Source organism: Poecile atricapillus, chromosome 3 (genome assembly GCF_030490865.1).
Source record: "Poecile atricapillus isolate bPoeAtr1 chromosome 3, bPoeAtr1.hap1, whole genome shotgun sequence".
Lineage (NCBI taxonomy): Eukaryota > Metazoa > Chordata > Aves > Passeriformes > Paridae > Poecile > Poecile atricapillus.
This window is the reverse complement of record NC_081251.1, coordinates 81,367,760-81,379,072: the sequence shown is the minus strand read 5'-3', so window position 1 is coordinate 81,379,072 and position 11,313 is coordinate 81,367,760.

Genomic DNA, 11,313 nt, shown 5'->3' with positions numbered 1-11,313 from the left:
TTTGGATACTGTGATTTCTAAATGCCTGAAAAGACTGAGATTTTCTGTGAAATTCAAGTGAACAAACAGAACCTCCAATAAGAATTTCATGATCAAGCACAAACCAGAATGGAAAGTGAGGATGAAATGTTTAAGGTTTGGTCTGGTTTTTGGTGTAGTTTTCCTGGGTGATTTCTCTTTGTTTCAATAGTTAAACAAAAACTCAGCTTCCTCAAAGAGCCTGATGCCACCAGACAGGTGGGTTTCAAGTACTAAAATGTTGCCTTACTGCATCATTGTGAAAGCAAATTGACAGATGGTGAGTTTCAGAATTCCTAGTAATTGGTGGGTGACCTGGATAGTGGTCACAAGACATTTTTCTCTCTGAACTCTAAATAAAAACACAGACTGTTGCAAGTCAATCCAACAGCCTCTGATCTGAACAGGAGTGTATCGATGCTACATTTTTCAACACTTCTCCCCTTGTTTTTATCCCTTCTGTCTCCTTTCTACTTTACCACTTCATTTCCAGTATGAAATAGCACATGTTCTATCAGTTCTATCATTCACAGCACCATAAGGGAATTGAATTAGGAGGGGACCTCAGAAAGTCTCCAGTCCAACCTTCTGCCCAGGGTAAGGTCAACTGAGATTGGACCAAATTGCTCAGGGCTTTATCCAGTCCGGTCTTGAAACCCTCTAAAGATGAAGACTGCACAAACTCCCTGGGCATATTCCTCTTCCTGGCTGTCCTCAGGGTGAAAAGGTTTTTTCTTTATACCCTGTATAATCTCTCTTTCAATTTGCTGTCTCTCATCCTCCCAATACTCACTGCTGCAAGAGCGCTTCTTAGTAACCTCCTCAGAGAAATCATCTCTTCTCCAGGCTATACAGTGTTTTCTACCACTGTCCTCTGGTTCTTCTCATGTTCTTGTCCACAGTATCTTCTTTCCTGACAGGGATCCAGAATTCTTCTATTAAAGCAGGGATCCTGCATCCCTTTCCTCTTCCACCTTACATTCTGAAATTCAAGAGTAAGATTTAGAAATCAGCAATGAGGCCACAGGCAAAACCAAAATAGTAATTGCAACTGCTCTTGCAGTAAAAACTCCTGATGCCTCTCACTGGCTCACCAGTGTACAGCAGTGATTGCAGAACTTACACTGATTGTTGTGCTACTCTTAATCAGCTGGTGTTTAAAGGACTGCATGCTGATGTCCATGTGTCTTAATGAAATATTTGAAATGTTTTTCTCTAAAATAGCTACTCACAGAAGCCTAAAATATTCAACTACAAAGTTCTTTCTTAAAAATGAATTTTTTAAAATTTGGTGTTTTAAGGTTCCTTTATATCATTTGTGATTTGTACTACTTTGAATTAAATGTTGTGGTGATTCATATTGTCATAACACGAGCCCAGGGTTTACTGATTTCAGTAATGTCCAAATATTGTGGTCATCTCTTGAACAAAATTATGGTGGGGAGTAGATGCATGCTGTTTTACAGTTGCTCTGTGACAGCTGTTGCTGAATTGATACCAGTGAATTTCAGCCAAAATCATACACTTAGGTTCATCCCAATTTTTTATTTTTTTTTAATGTGGCAAACAGACTAAAATAGAAAATATAGAGACAGCACAGAAGCACACCCAAAATTTCTAAGGTATGTCCAATACTAGACCAAAGTCCTCCATTAATCTAAAATTGTTGAGCTGCTCTTGTTGAAAACAAGTTTGAATCCGTCTTCACATGACATCAGATCCATCAGCTCTCTCCCTCTGCTTTTTGCCAAGGAGCTGTCTAGCAAAGTGTCATCTTTGAGCCAAGTTGGGCCCCTGATGGAGCACTCATTTGTTAGGCTGCTGGGAAGTTTCCAGTAGCACTTCTGTCAAGTGCCAGTTAATGATCGTCTCCCATTTCATTGCCTGGCACGGAAAATGAGTTTAAGCCCCTAAACCACTACTGTGCTTTCATAGACTGATCAGCTTTAAAGCTGTTACCAAAAACAACTTTCAGAGTGAGAGCTAAATGTTTTTCAGAAAGCACCATGTGCCAAGTACTGCACTGAGAAAACTTGACTGGTTTTGCCATAACATGTCCAGATTCCACAGTTGCTGTTTGCAATGCATGGAAGCGGTGCCCGTGCTGTGTTTCCAACAGTGCACCCCTGAAGCTGGCCAGGATTTATTCTGCTCTCCCGAGCTGGCAGCCTTGCACCAGAAGGCAGTGGCTGCATCAGGAGTGGTGAAAGCATACATGCACTAGAAGTTGAGCAATGTGAGACGTTCCTTCTATGTAAACCTTACACCTAAAAATAAAAGGTGTATTTTTCTTTTTTTTTTAACTTTCATTCAAGAACCATTAATGAGTTTTCTTTCCTTTTTTATTTTTTTATTAGAGAAATACAGCATTAAGCCAATCCCTCAGTTTCTTTTCCAGAAACAGGAATTAATGCTTTTTGCCAGAGAGAACATGCATCTTGCCACATGATGCTGAGAATCTTCGTGCTTGTACAGCTTTTCTGCCAGAATTTCTAATGAGATTGATAGATAGTCTCTGAGGCTATCAGACTAGCAAGAATATTTTCACACTATTTTTCCTGAGCCAGCTGAATTCAGTGCACTGTGGAAGGGACTTGCAGAAAAAACGTGAGTAGAACATTTGAATCACTAAGGATCCATATAGTCAATTTCAGCAAGACAAAATGTCAGTATCTACCATCAGAGAAACCAGCAAGGTTGCTTCAAAAGACCCACCATAAATAATAGAAAAGAGTATGGTTGAAAAGAGTTCTAAAGCAAAAAAAAAAAAAAAAAACCAAACAAATTCTGAGGTTTCTAGTGACTTTTCAAAGATCTGAAGATTTGATCTGAAGATTTATGTAGAAACTGATAACTAAGGGGGAGCAATTCAGTGTTACACAAAGGTAAACATGAAGTATCTTATGGGCAAAAGAGCTGCAGAAATAATGTAGCAAAGACCTTAGATCAACTATGGTAATTTTTAGTGGAAAGAATAAAAAATATTTCTGATAAGGATATCTATCAGTGATGGGGTTTTTTCATCAGATTTTACAGAAACAGAAAAAAGACACACAATAGTTTTATGACATCGGGGAGGAAAAGCAACTAAGGATTAAAATATTGTTAAATTCTTTGTAGGACTCCCTAGGAGCAAGTGGTTTGTACAAGGTCACATAGAAGGAAGAAGAGCAAGATCAGAGCTTATAAATCCTATTTTATGATGTTTCATCTGTTTCCAGTTCCCAATAGGACAACAGAGATTAGGGAAGATAAATGAATACCCTTTTGTTCATAGTCTCTTTGACTTCACACAGCTTTCAAGACTTTCTTTAAAGATGTTTTTATGTTCTTATAAATTTTGTGGTGATCTTAAGGAATCAATTTTATTCAAAGGATGAATTTCCTTTCCAGTGTGCAGGGCAAACTGCAAATGCCCTTTTAGCATATTTTTAGTACTTGATATCATCATAGCCATGGTAGCTGGTTGCTATTTACATGTATTAAAACAAATGGTATCAACAGACCACAAACTTGCGGGAACACAAAGTATAATGGCAGTCTCTATCATCAGAAAATGAGGCTCAGGCTGTCTGCAGTTACTTTGTGTTTCACCATCTAACCCTTACTACTCATGCTCTGTTAAGTACCAGGGAAATAACAATTCTCAGCAGAATAGGCCCTGCTGAGAATCCTAATCAAGGCACAATCTCTCAACTCTGCTGGGCTTCACACAATATCTATCACTGTGCCAAGAGGGAGGAAACAAAGCAATGTGGAAAGAAGCCGCAGTCGCCAGAGTCTGCCTCCCGGCAGAAATGAAGTTCTTGAGAAGCACAGAAATGTTTTGACCATAGAGTGGATGTTGTCATCACTGTCTGCAAATGTGAAAGATGAAAACAATTTCAAATGTTCTTGGCATCCCTAAAAATTACTTTAATAACCCTATTTTCATATCAATTTTTATGTTACTGAAAGCTTTCCCTTGGTTGAAAGCAAAGAAAATTATGCAATGCTTTTTGAGGGGTTTTTTGGTGTGTACTGTCTCTTGGTTTTTTCCATAAAGAGGGCATTACTTTACTGAGTCAATTCACTGGTAATAGCCCATGATTTACCTACAAAGGCAAAGTAGATGGCCATTAGCAATAAGTGACTCATATATTATAAAACAGCCCCATTAAAAGGAACCACCTCTATCAAGTCATGCAATAGGATGATGAAACAATATTTTCAGTGAATTAGCTGAATTTTGCAATGCGTAGCAAGCCTTGCACAGCCCACCTACACTGCCAGCTCAGTCTGTCACTTTGTTGGAATTTGTGCTGGGATCTTTCACGGCTAAAATTTCTCAGTACAGAGCAGCCAGGCAAGTGAGTATTCTTCCCTTTGCTCCTTTCACCACAGAGACAACCAGGTCTCTCAAAGCTTAACAGAACAGCCAAGAATTGTCTTTAAAGCCACTTGCAGTTTCAGTAATGAAACCCCAAAACTGTGAATCAAATGTTCTTCTCATAGGAGAACAAGCGGTGTCCTTTAGAACTGAGCCTGAAGTTGTTTTGCCCACAGTCCAGCACAGAAGAGTCTGCACAGCGTGTCCTGTGGTACTAAACTTGCTGATACTCATTAAGTAAATTATGTAGTACGAGGGTTTGAAGACTTTGGGATCCCTGAATAAAAGCATTGTGGAAACCCTAAAAAGACTTGTAGAAAGTTTTGAGTAGAAGCAGTGCTGCTGAGACTACCTCATGATTTCAGGATCATTCAAACATGAACAAGTTCCTTAAGGTAAAAAGGCCACGCTCTGTGGCACTTACATCACAGAACATTTTCCATCACATGAATTTAAATATGGTTTAACAGGTCACATTAGATCAGAGACAGGGCAAGTTTAATTTTATTTTCTGGCTATTGTTCTGAACTGCACCATTAAATAGAAAACTACTTTCTTTCCAGGTTTTTTGTGGGTGGTTTTTTTGTTGGTTGGGTTGGGTTGGGTTGGGTTGGGTTGGGTTGGTTTTTTATTGATTGGTTGGTTGGTTGGTTGGTTGGTTGGTTTTTTGGTTGGTTTTTTTCCCTAATCCTTATATTCTTTTCCATTTAATTTTCCTCAAATCTTCATCCCTGCCTCTGGACAAAATCCTTATTAACTAATTGGCTCAGTAATTTTTTTTTTTTTTTTTTTAATATGGTCAGAGAAGGAAATGGCTGTGGCTGAAAAAGTCTGTGCTGTGACAGTTTGAAGTAGTTGGGAGAAGATGTAGTTGGGAAGAGTTGATGAAGTGATAAGAACACAAACCTGGAACTTTAATTGTTTGCTCTTCCACAAGTTTCCCACACAGTCTTAAGCACATCACTTATTCTCCTGTGTTTCAGTACGCTGCATATGTAACGGAGGCAATTCTCTGAAGTTCTCTGTGGCAGTACTCTAGATTCTAATGATCCTTAGAGTGAGTGCAGTCATGGTAATTTCAGAAGTAAAATGTTTTAAGCAATATCAGCAACTTGCTAGTCACGCTTTGACTGAAATGGTTACCCTGCATTGTCACAAGTAATTGCAACGAACCCTGCATCTGAGAAAGGAAGGGAAGAAAACTCTTCTTGTTATTCACTTTCTTTTTTGAGTTTTCTGTGAATATGAAAGCTGTTTCAGAGGGGCTATAGGAAAGATGTATGGAAAAATAGGAAGATACATTTAAATATTTTTTCCAGCTTTTGTGCTGTGCCATCAGGTGAATAAATTGCATTCAGCTTTAGGGGTTTTCTCGTGAGTTGTTTTAGCATCATAATGATTATACTGTGAGATTTTACAGCTTTTTTAAGATACCTGTAGAAATAAAAACTGCTTTTGCCTCTCTGCATTTCCCTGTGGGAGTGAGGGGTAAAGCAAATTACTTGATGGATTTCAGTCTCTGGTATCTGCAGTGCGCAGACTTGTCGGTCCTTCCCACTTTATACCACCTAAAGAGGAGCAGAGCTTTTAATGGGCTTAATGTTGCTGGTGGTCTCTGCAAAGGGTGGGGAAAGAAGAGGGAGGTTGGCAGAAATAAACTGTGGAAAACACAACCAGGTTGATTTTTAAAGTGTCACTACTAAAAGCTTTGAAAGAGAATGTGGAAGTCTTCTCACATTTATACCAATTAAGTTTTTTGCTACGTGTGACTCATTGTAGTGACAGGATTAGTTGGGATTTAGTGATTTAGATATATTTAGTGATTTAGATTCTCAAATTCACTGAGAAATTTCCCATCATAAGCTATTCACTGGAAATCTTGAAAATCATGTGGGAGGCTGATACAAAGGAAGAAATGAGCCAAATTAAGTTACACCTTCCAGTTCAAACACAACCTAGAAATTCTCTAGTGCAGCTGCCTCTAGAAGCACCCTTTTGTCACAGGTATTAGCTGTGGAAACTGCCATTGATTGCAGAGAAATTCGGGCATCTTATTGGTCCTGTGGGTTTTTTTCCCCTTTTGTAAGTCACTTTCTTATAGGTTTTTGTGCAGAAGGTAGAGGTTTTGCCCATTTTCTTCCAAATATGTACCCAGGTGGTGACAGAGAAGAATGATGGTATCATAACCTCTCACTGAAATAGAAAAAGATTATGGTCACAGCAGGTAGCACACATTTTTTGGTGCTATTGTTACAGTTCTGTGGACCCATTTTTCAGGCCCATGCAGATCCTCCTCTTTTCAGTTGATGCTGGGAGTATTAAATATGGAGAAACCACCATTTAATCTGTCTATCCCTATGTCACGCAGAAAAACCAGAATTGGATGTCAGATGAATAATCCTATCAGCCCCTATTAAAATTCATTGTTAGATCTTTGTGAGCTGAGGTACTTATCTCAGCACATCTCACTGAGGTGCTGCTTTTCAGCACCTCAGGATTTCCAGGGCATGTTTGAATAAATGGCAAAAAAGCCTTGTGGAGAGGGAGGGAAAGAGTAGGTCATGTAATTAGATGAAAATAGGTCATATGAATGGGGTTTTCCTTGTGATGAAACACTCGTTGCTACCAATCTATTCAAATTGGAGAGAGACAGAGGAGCAAGGGGTGTAACTGTATTGTCCTTTCTTCAGGCTATTTCTTGTTTCTCATTGTCTCTTGACCTCAAATATCTCATTCTCAAAAAAAATTTCAGACTCCTGCTGCTGCTTCTGTTACTCTGAGGAGCACTGCTTTCTTGAAGTAAATTACTGATAGACTATGCTGGACACATCACCAGCAATGCGTATATCATAAGTTACTTGCTTCCTTCTGAGTTTTCCTCCTTTGGAAGAACATTTTCATTTAGGTGTACTGCAAATTTCAGGTGTAACTACCTTCGAATTTCAAATTTGCTTCAAACCAGCACATGACCCATGCATGGTCTCTGTACTTGGCCTAGCTTGCACTAGTTTAATGTGCATTCTCGAGCAGCCTTCTCTCAAATTATGCAAAATTGTTGGCAGAGCCTTCTCTTTTTTTAAAAGGCCTCAATATTTAAATACCTCAATATTTACAAGAAAGCCTTCAAACACTGTAGTGAAATTAGTGCTAATCCATCACTTCAAGTGAATAGTTCCATAAGCAGGACCTGATGTGGAGGAGGAATTTTAACTAAGACCTGAAACCACTCATTGAGTAAGGAAGGCAAAAAGAATACTGAACAGCTTCCCAGTGACTACATGAACAGGAATCCTTGAAACAACAGGATATGTTAATGTAATTAAAGACAGCATCATAACACATAGGTACCAGAAGTCCAAATCACAAAGTTCAAGCAGTCTTATTTATGGGATTTGAGGCATTGACTTTACAATCTTAATAGACAGTGCTCTTTGGAGAAGCAGCAACAGAGCTGCATTACTTTAAAATATTCAGCTCAATCAAAATCAAAACACTTCTGAGTGTTAAGCTATTTTCTTCCAAAACAAAATCACAACAAAATGGAAAAAGGCGTTTGATAGTCTTGCAACACCATCTCTAGCTAGAGCAAAGCCAGATTTTTATATGCTCACAACTGTTCTTACACAGGTACTCTTGTATAGATTTGTCATTGGCCTTTCAATCTTGGAGACAATTATTTTATTGCTATTATAATTAGCATTTAAAGCACATTATGTGTCATACTGCTTGGCAGCGCACATGTTCTGCTTCACTTTTGGTACAGACCTGTCTCTCCCCAGACAAGAGCCACTGGGAACATGGGCAGACCTTGCTCTGCCTTATTTCATCTCCCCAGAACGTGCTGCTGACCCACAGAGAGCAGCAGTGAAGAGCAGCCCAGCTCCCCAGGCTCCAGCAGCACGACCGCCCTGTACTTTGCCACACCATTGCTGGGGTGTAAGAGTGCTCCATTTCCCTCTCACCACTGCAGTGAGCTCCACAGAGGAATTTGATTTCAAGTACATTTGACATATACATAAAACTAGTAAAATGCTTTGAGACACTCTTGACTTTTTTGTTTTAATGTTAAAGAAGAGAAAAATATCTCATTGCTAAGATTTGACACCATGATTTAATTTCAAGCTGTCAATCTCATATTTTTTCAATAAATTACATACTGAAAAAAACCTATAAATCGCCGCTATCACTTTTCTGTTGTTTCTATACGTTACCACCTTGGTAACAAATTTTATCTCTTTGGTTCTTGTAACACTGAATTTAGTAAGGGGGAAAGCAGCATGCCACTGCCTAAATCCTTTTTGTGACACTAACGTCTTGAAATTACTCTTTTTTTCCTTCAAGTTTAACAAGAGAGACTGGAAATTTGTTTTAATGGCAGGTTTTTATTTTCCAGTAATTCATCTTTTTCATGCTGGCTGGGTAATTTAATTTGTTGTTGACCTAGTTCCAGTTACGAAAAATTAGACTATTCATTATCACAAAAGCTTCATCCTTTGAGAATTTAAAAACAATATATGCTATATCGATTATTTTATGTTACAATATTTTTCTTATTGAGTCCCTTGTCTCACATGAAAATTTCCTTGTACGCAGCCTTGATGATGACTCCTTTTTAATTGTGAGGTGTAACTACTGCCAGGAAGGGTGACACTGAAATTTAGTCACGGACCAGTATTGGACCAGCATGGCACATGGTGTAGCTGTCACGGACACCGCAGCTTCGTTGCACAGATGTTTCCTTCCAGCAATATCAAGGCAGAAGCAGCCACAGTAATTAGAGGTTTGAAACCCACATTGTGTAATTGGTTCTGCTACGCTGCGCAGAATGAGTGACCCAGGTTAAAAAGCAGGTTATCTGAGTGATTCTTGCCATCCCCTCTAGGTGATTGTTTCTTGCTTGCTTGCTCTCTCTTTGGTTGTCCTGGGAGGAGCAATCAGTTTTCTCAAAGCCTTTTGGCAGTTTGTCCCACTTCTAACAGGTTTTGGGGAGGAGCTGGATCCAATTGACCTTGGACAAGAGGTTGCAGCTGTGAGGGTGATGGCTATGACTTTTTTTGGTTCCACCTAGAATGGGAATTTGTCCCAATTCCATCAATGAATGACTCATTTCCTGGACACGTAAGTCAACATAAATCTCTGGTGTCCGTAAGGAAAACGCAGTTGTTAGTAATTATAACTTCCAGTGGACTCAAGGTAAGTTCGGTAAGTTCAACTTTTTTTTTCTTTTTTTCTTTTTTTTTTTTACTATGCTTTAAATTTGGATGCAGATCCAAGGTATTGCTGCTTGGCCAGGAATTTGGTGGAATCTTGGACAAATTCCCAAAGTGCCTCCATGAGGTTTTTAGGGTGGCAGGATCTGCAGAGCAACATTCCTGGAACTTCTCCATGATTAAAGCTGAAGTCTGTAATAACATGTTCACTATTAATGTTTCTGCTGTTTTCCCTTCTAAGTATGGATGTAGAAACAGTCCATGGAGACCTTTGTGTCCTCCCAGAGCCACCAGAGTCCTTGCCCTTCTGTTCCCAGCTGCCATAGGGAATTATGTGGGGAGAGATGCAGCTGTATTTAATAATGACACTAGCTCAGCCTGGGAGAAAGCAAAAGGGCCCAGGGGAATGGGAGGGAATAAAACTGAAAACATTGCAACCACAGTTTTTGGATTTGAAAGAGACAGATACTCTTCATGGGCCTTATTTGTAAAGTTTGTTTAGGAGTATCCTCCATTCAGTCTAGAATCCTTACCTCATGCTAGGTGATCACACAATATATTAACTGAGATTTCAGACATTTTATGCAATCAGTTGTTTCTAGGAGACTGATAATCAGAGGTAAAGGCTTCCCTCTGTGTGTTGTGTTTTCAACCCTCTGTGTTTTATCCCAGGTCCAAGAGTGTTTCTGTAGTTTCAGCTAATTAGTGTGTATTCTTACTAGAATCTGAATTTTTTAATTTAAAACTTTTGTCCCTTGTGGCTATGGAGAAACAAATATTTTAAGAAGATTGAAGCCTTAGAAACTATAACTTAAATATAAAAAGCTTTAATTTCACTAGACTATATACAAATATTTCAGGGTCAATATTTGTTGTCCATCACAGTGTACATAGATACTACTTGTATATATCCATAGACCAGTGTTAAGTCAACCTCTTATCCAGCAAAAGAGATATTGCAAAAATTAAGAGGTTTTTAAGATGTTTTGAGACCAACTCTGACCCCAAAATCCTTGAAAAATCCTCCACCTGGAGGACCTTGGGAAGATAGACACCATGCACAAAAGAGGACTTCTTAGTTATTTACACACCAGAAACTGCTCTTCCAATTTTTGAAAGACATCTGTGCAGAATCAAAATGAGTTCTTGGTGACATGTTGCCCCATCAAACTGAGGAGATGTCCTCTCCCTTCTTGTCTGTCAGTAACATGCAGGTAAGTGTGAGATCATGTGGTCTGTGGTCTGTCTGCACATTTGCCACTTTCAGCATCAGAGATAAAGCAAAGAGGACATAAATTAGAAGAGAACACAAGTGGAGGATGGAGTCAGAAGGAGCGAGTGCTGGGCACAGCTTGATAGCTTCCAAAAACTGGAAGGAAGGACAGATGGGAAATCTAGAGACAATCTTGTTCAAGTAAGAGGCCAGATACAAGAGTGCCCCTCATGTTTAGTCTAGTTGTGCTTACACCCCCAGCCTTACTTTTGGCAGAAATTATTTTCGCTTTCATCCCTTCACTCTTCTCCACGACCCCTGCAACAGAGAGAAGACAAGGAGTGTGTGGCCTGATGATTTGAGAGAAGAGATTATTGAGAATTCCCACAAAATAAAATTAGTCTCAGTCTCTGGGAATGCTGATAAGCAGAAACCTCAAACCCAAACAAGCATCCAGAATGTTGACCTCTGTGCAGCAAGCACTTTTCAGGCTGCTGCTTCAA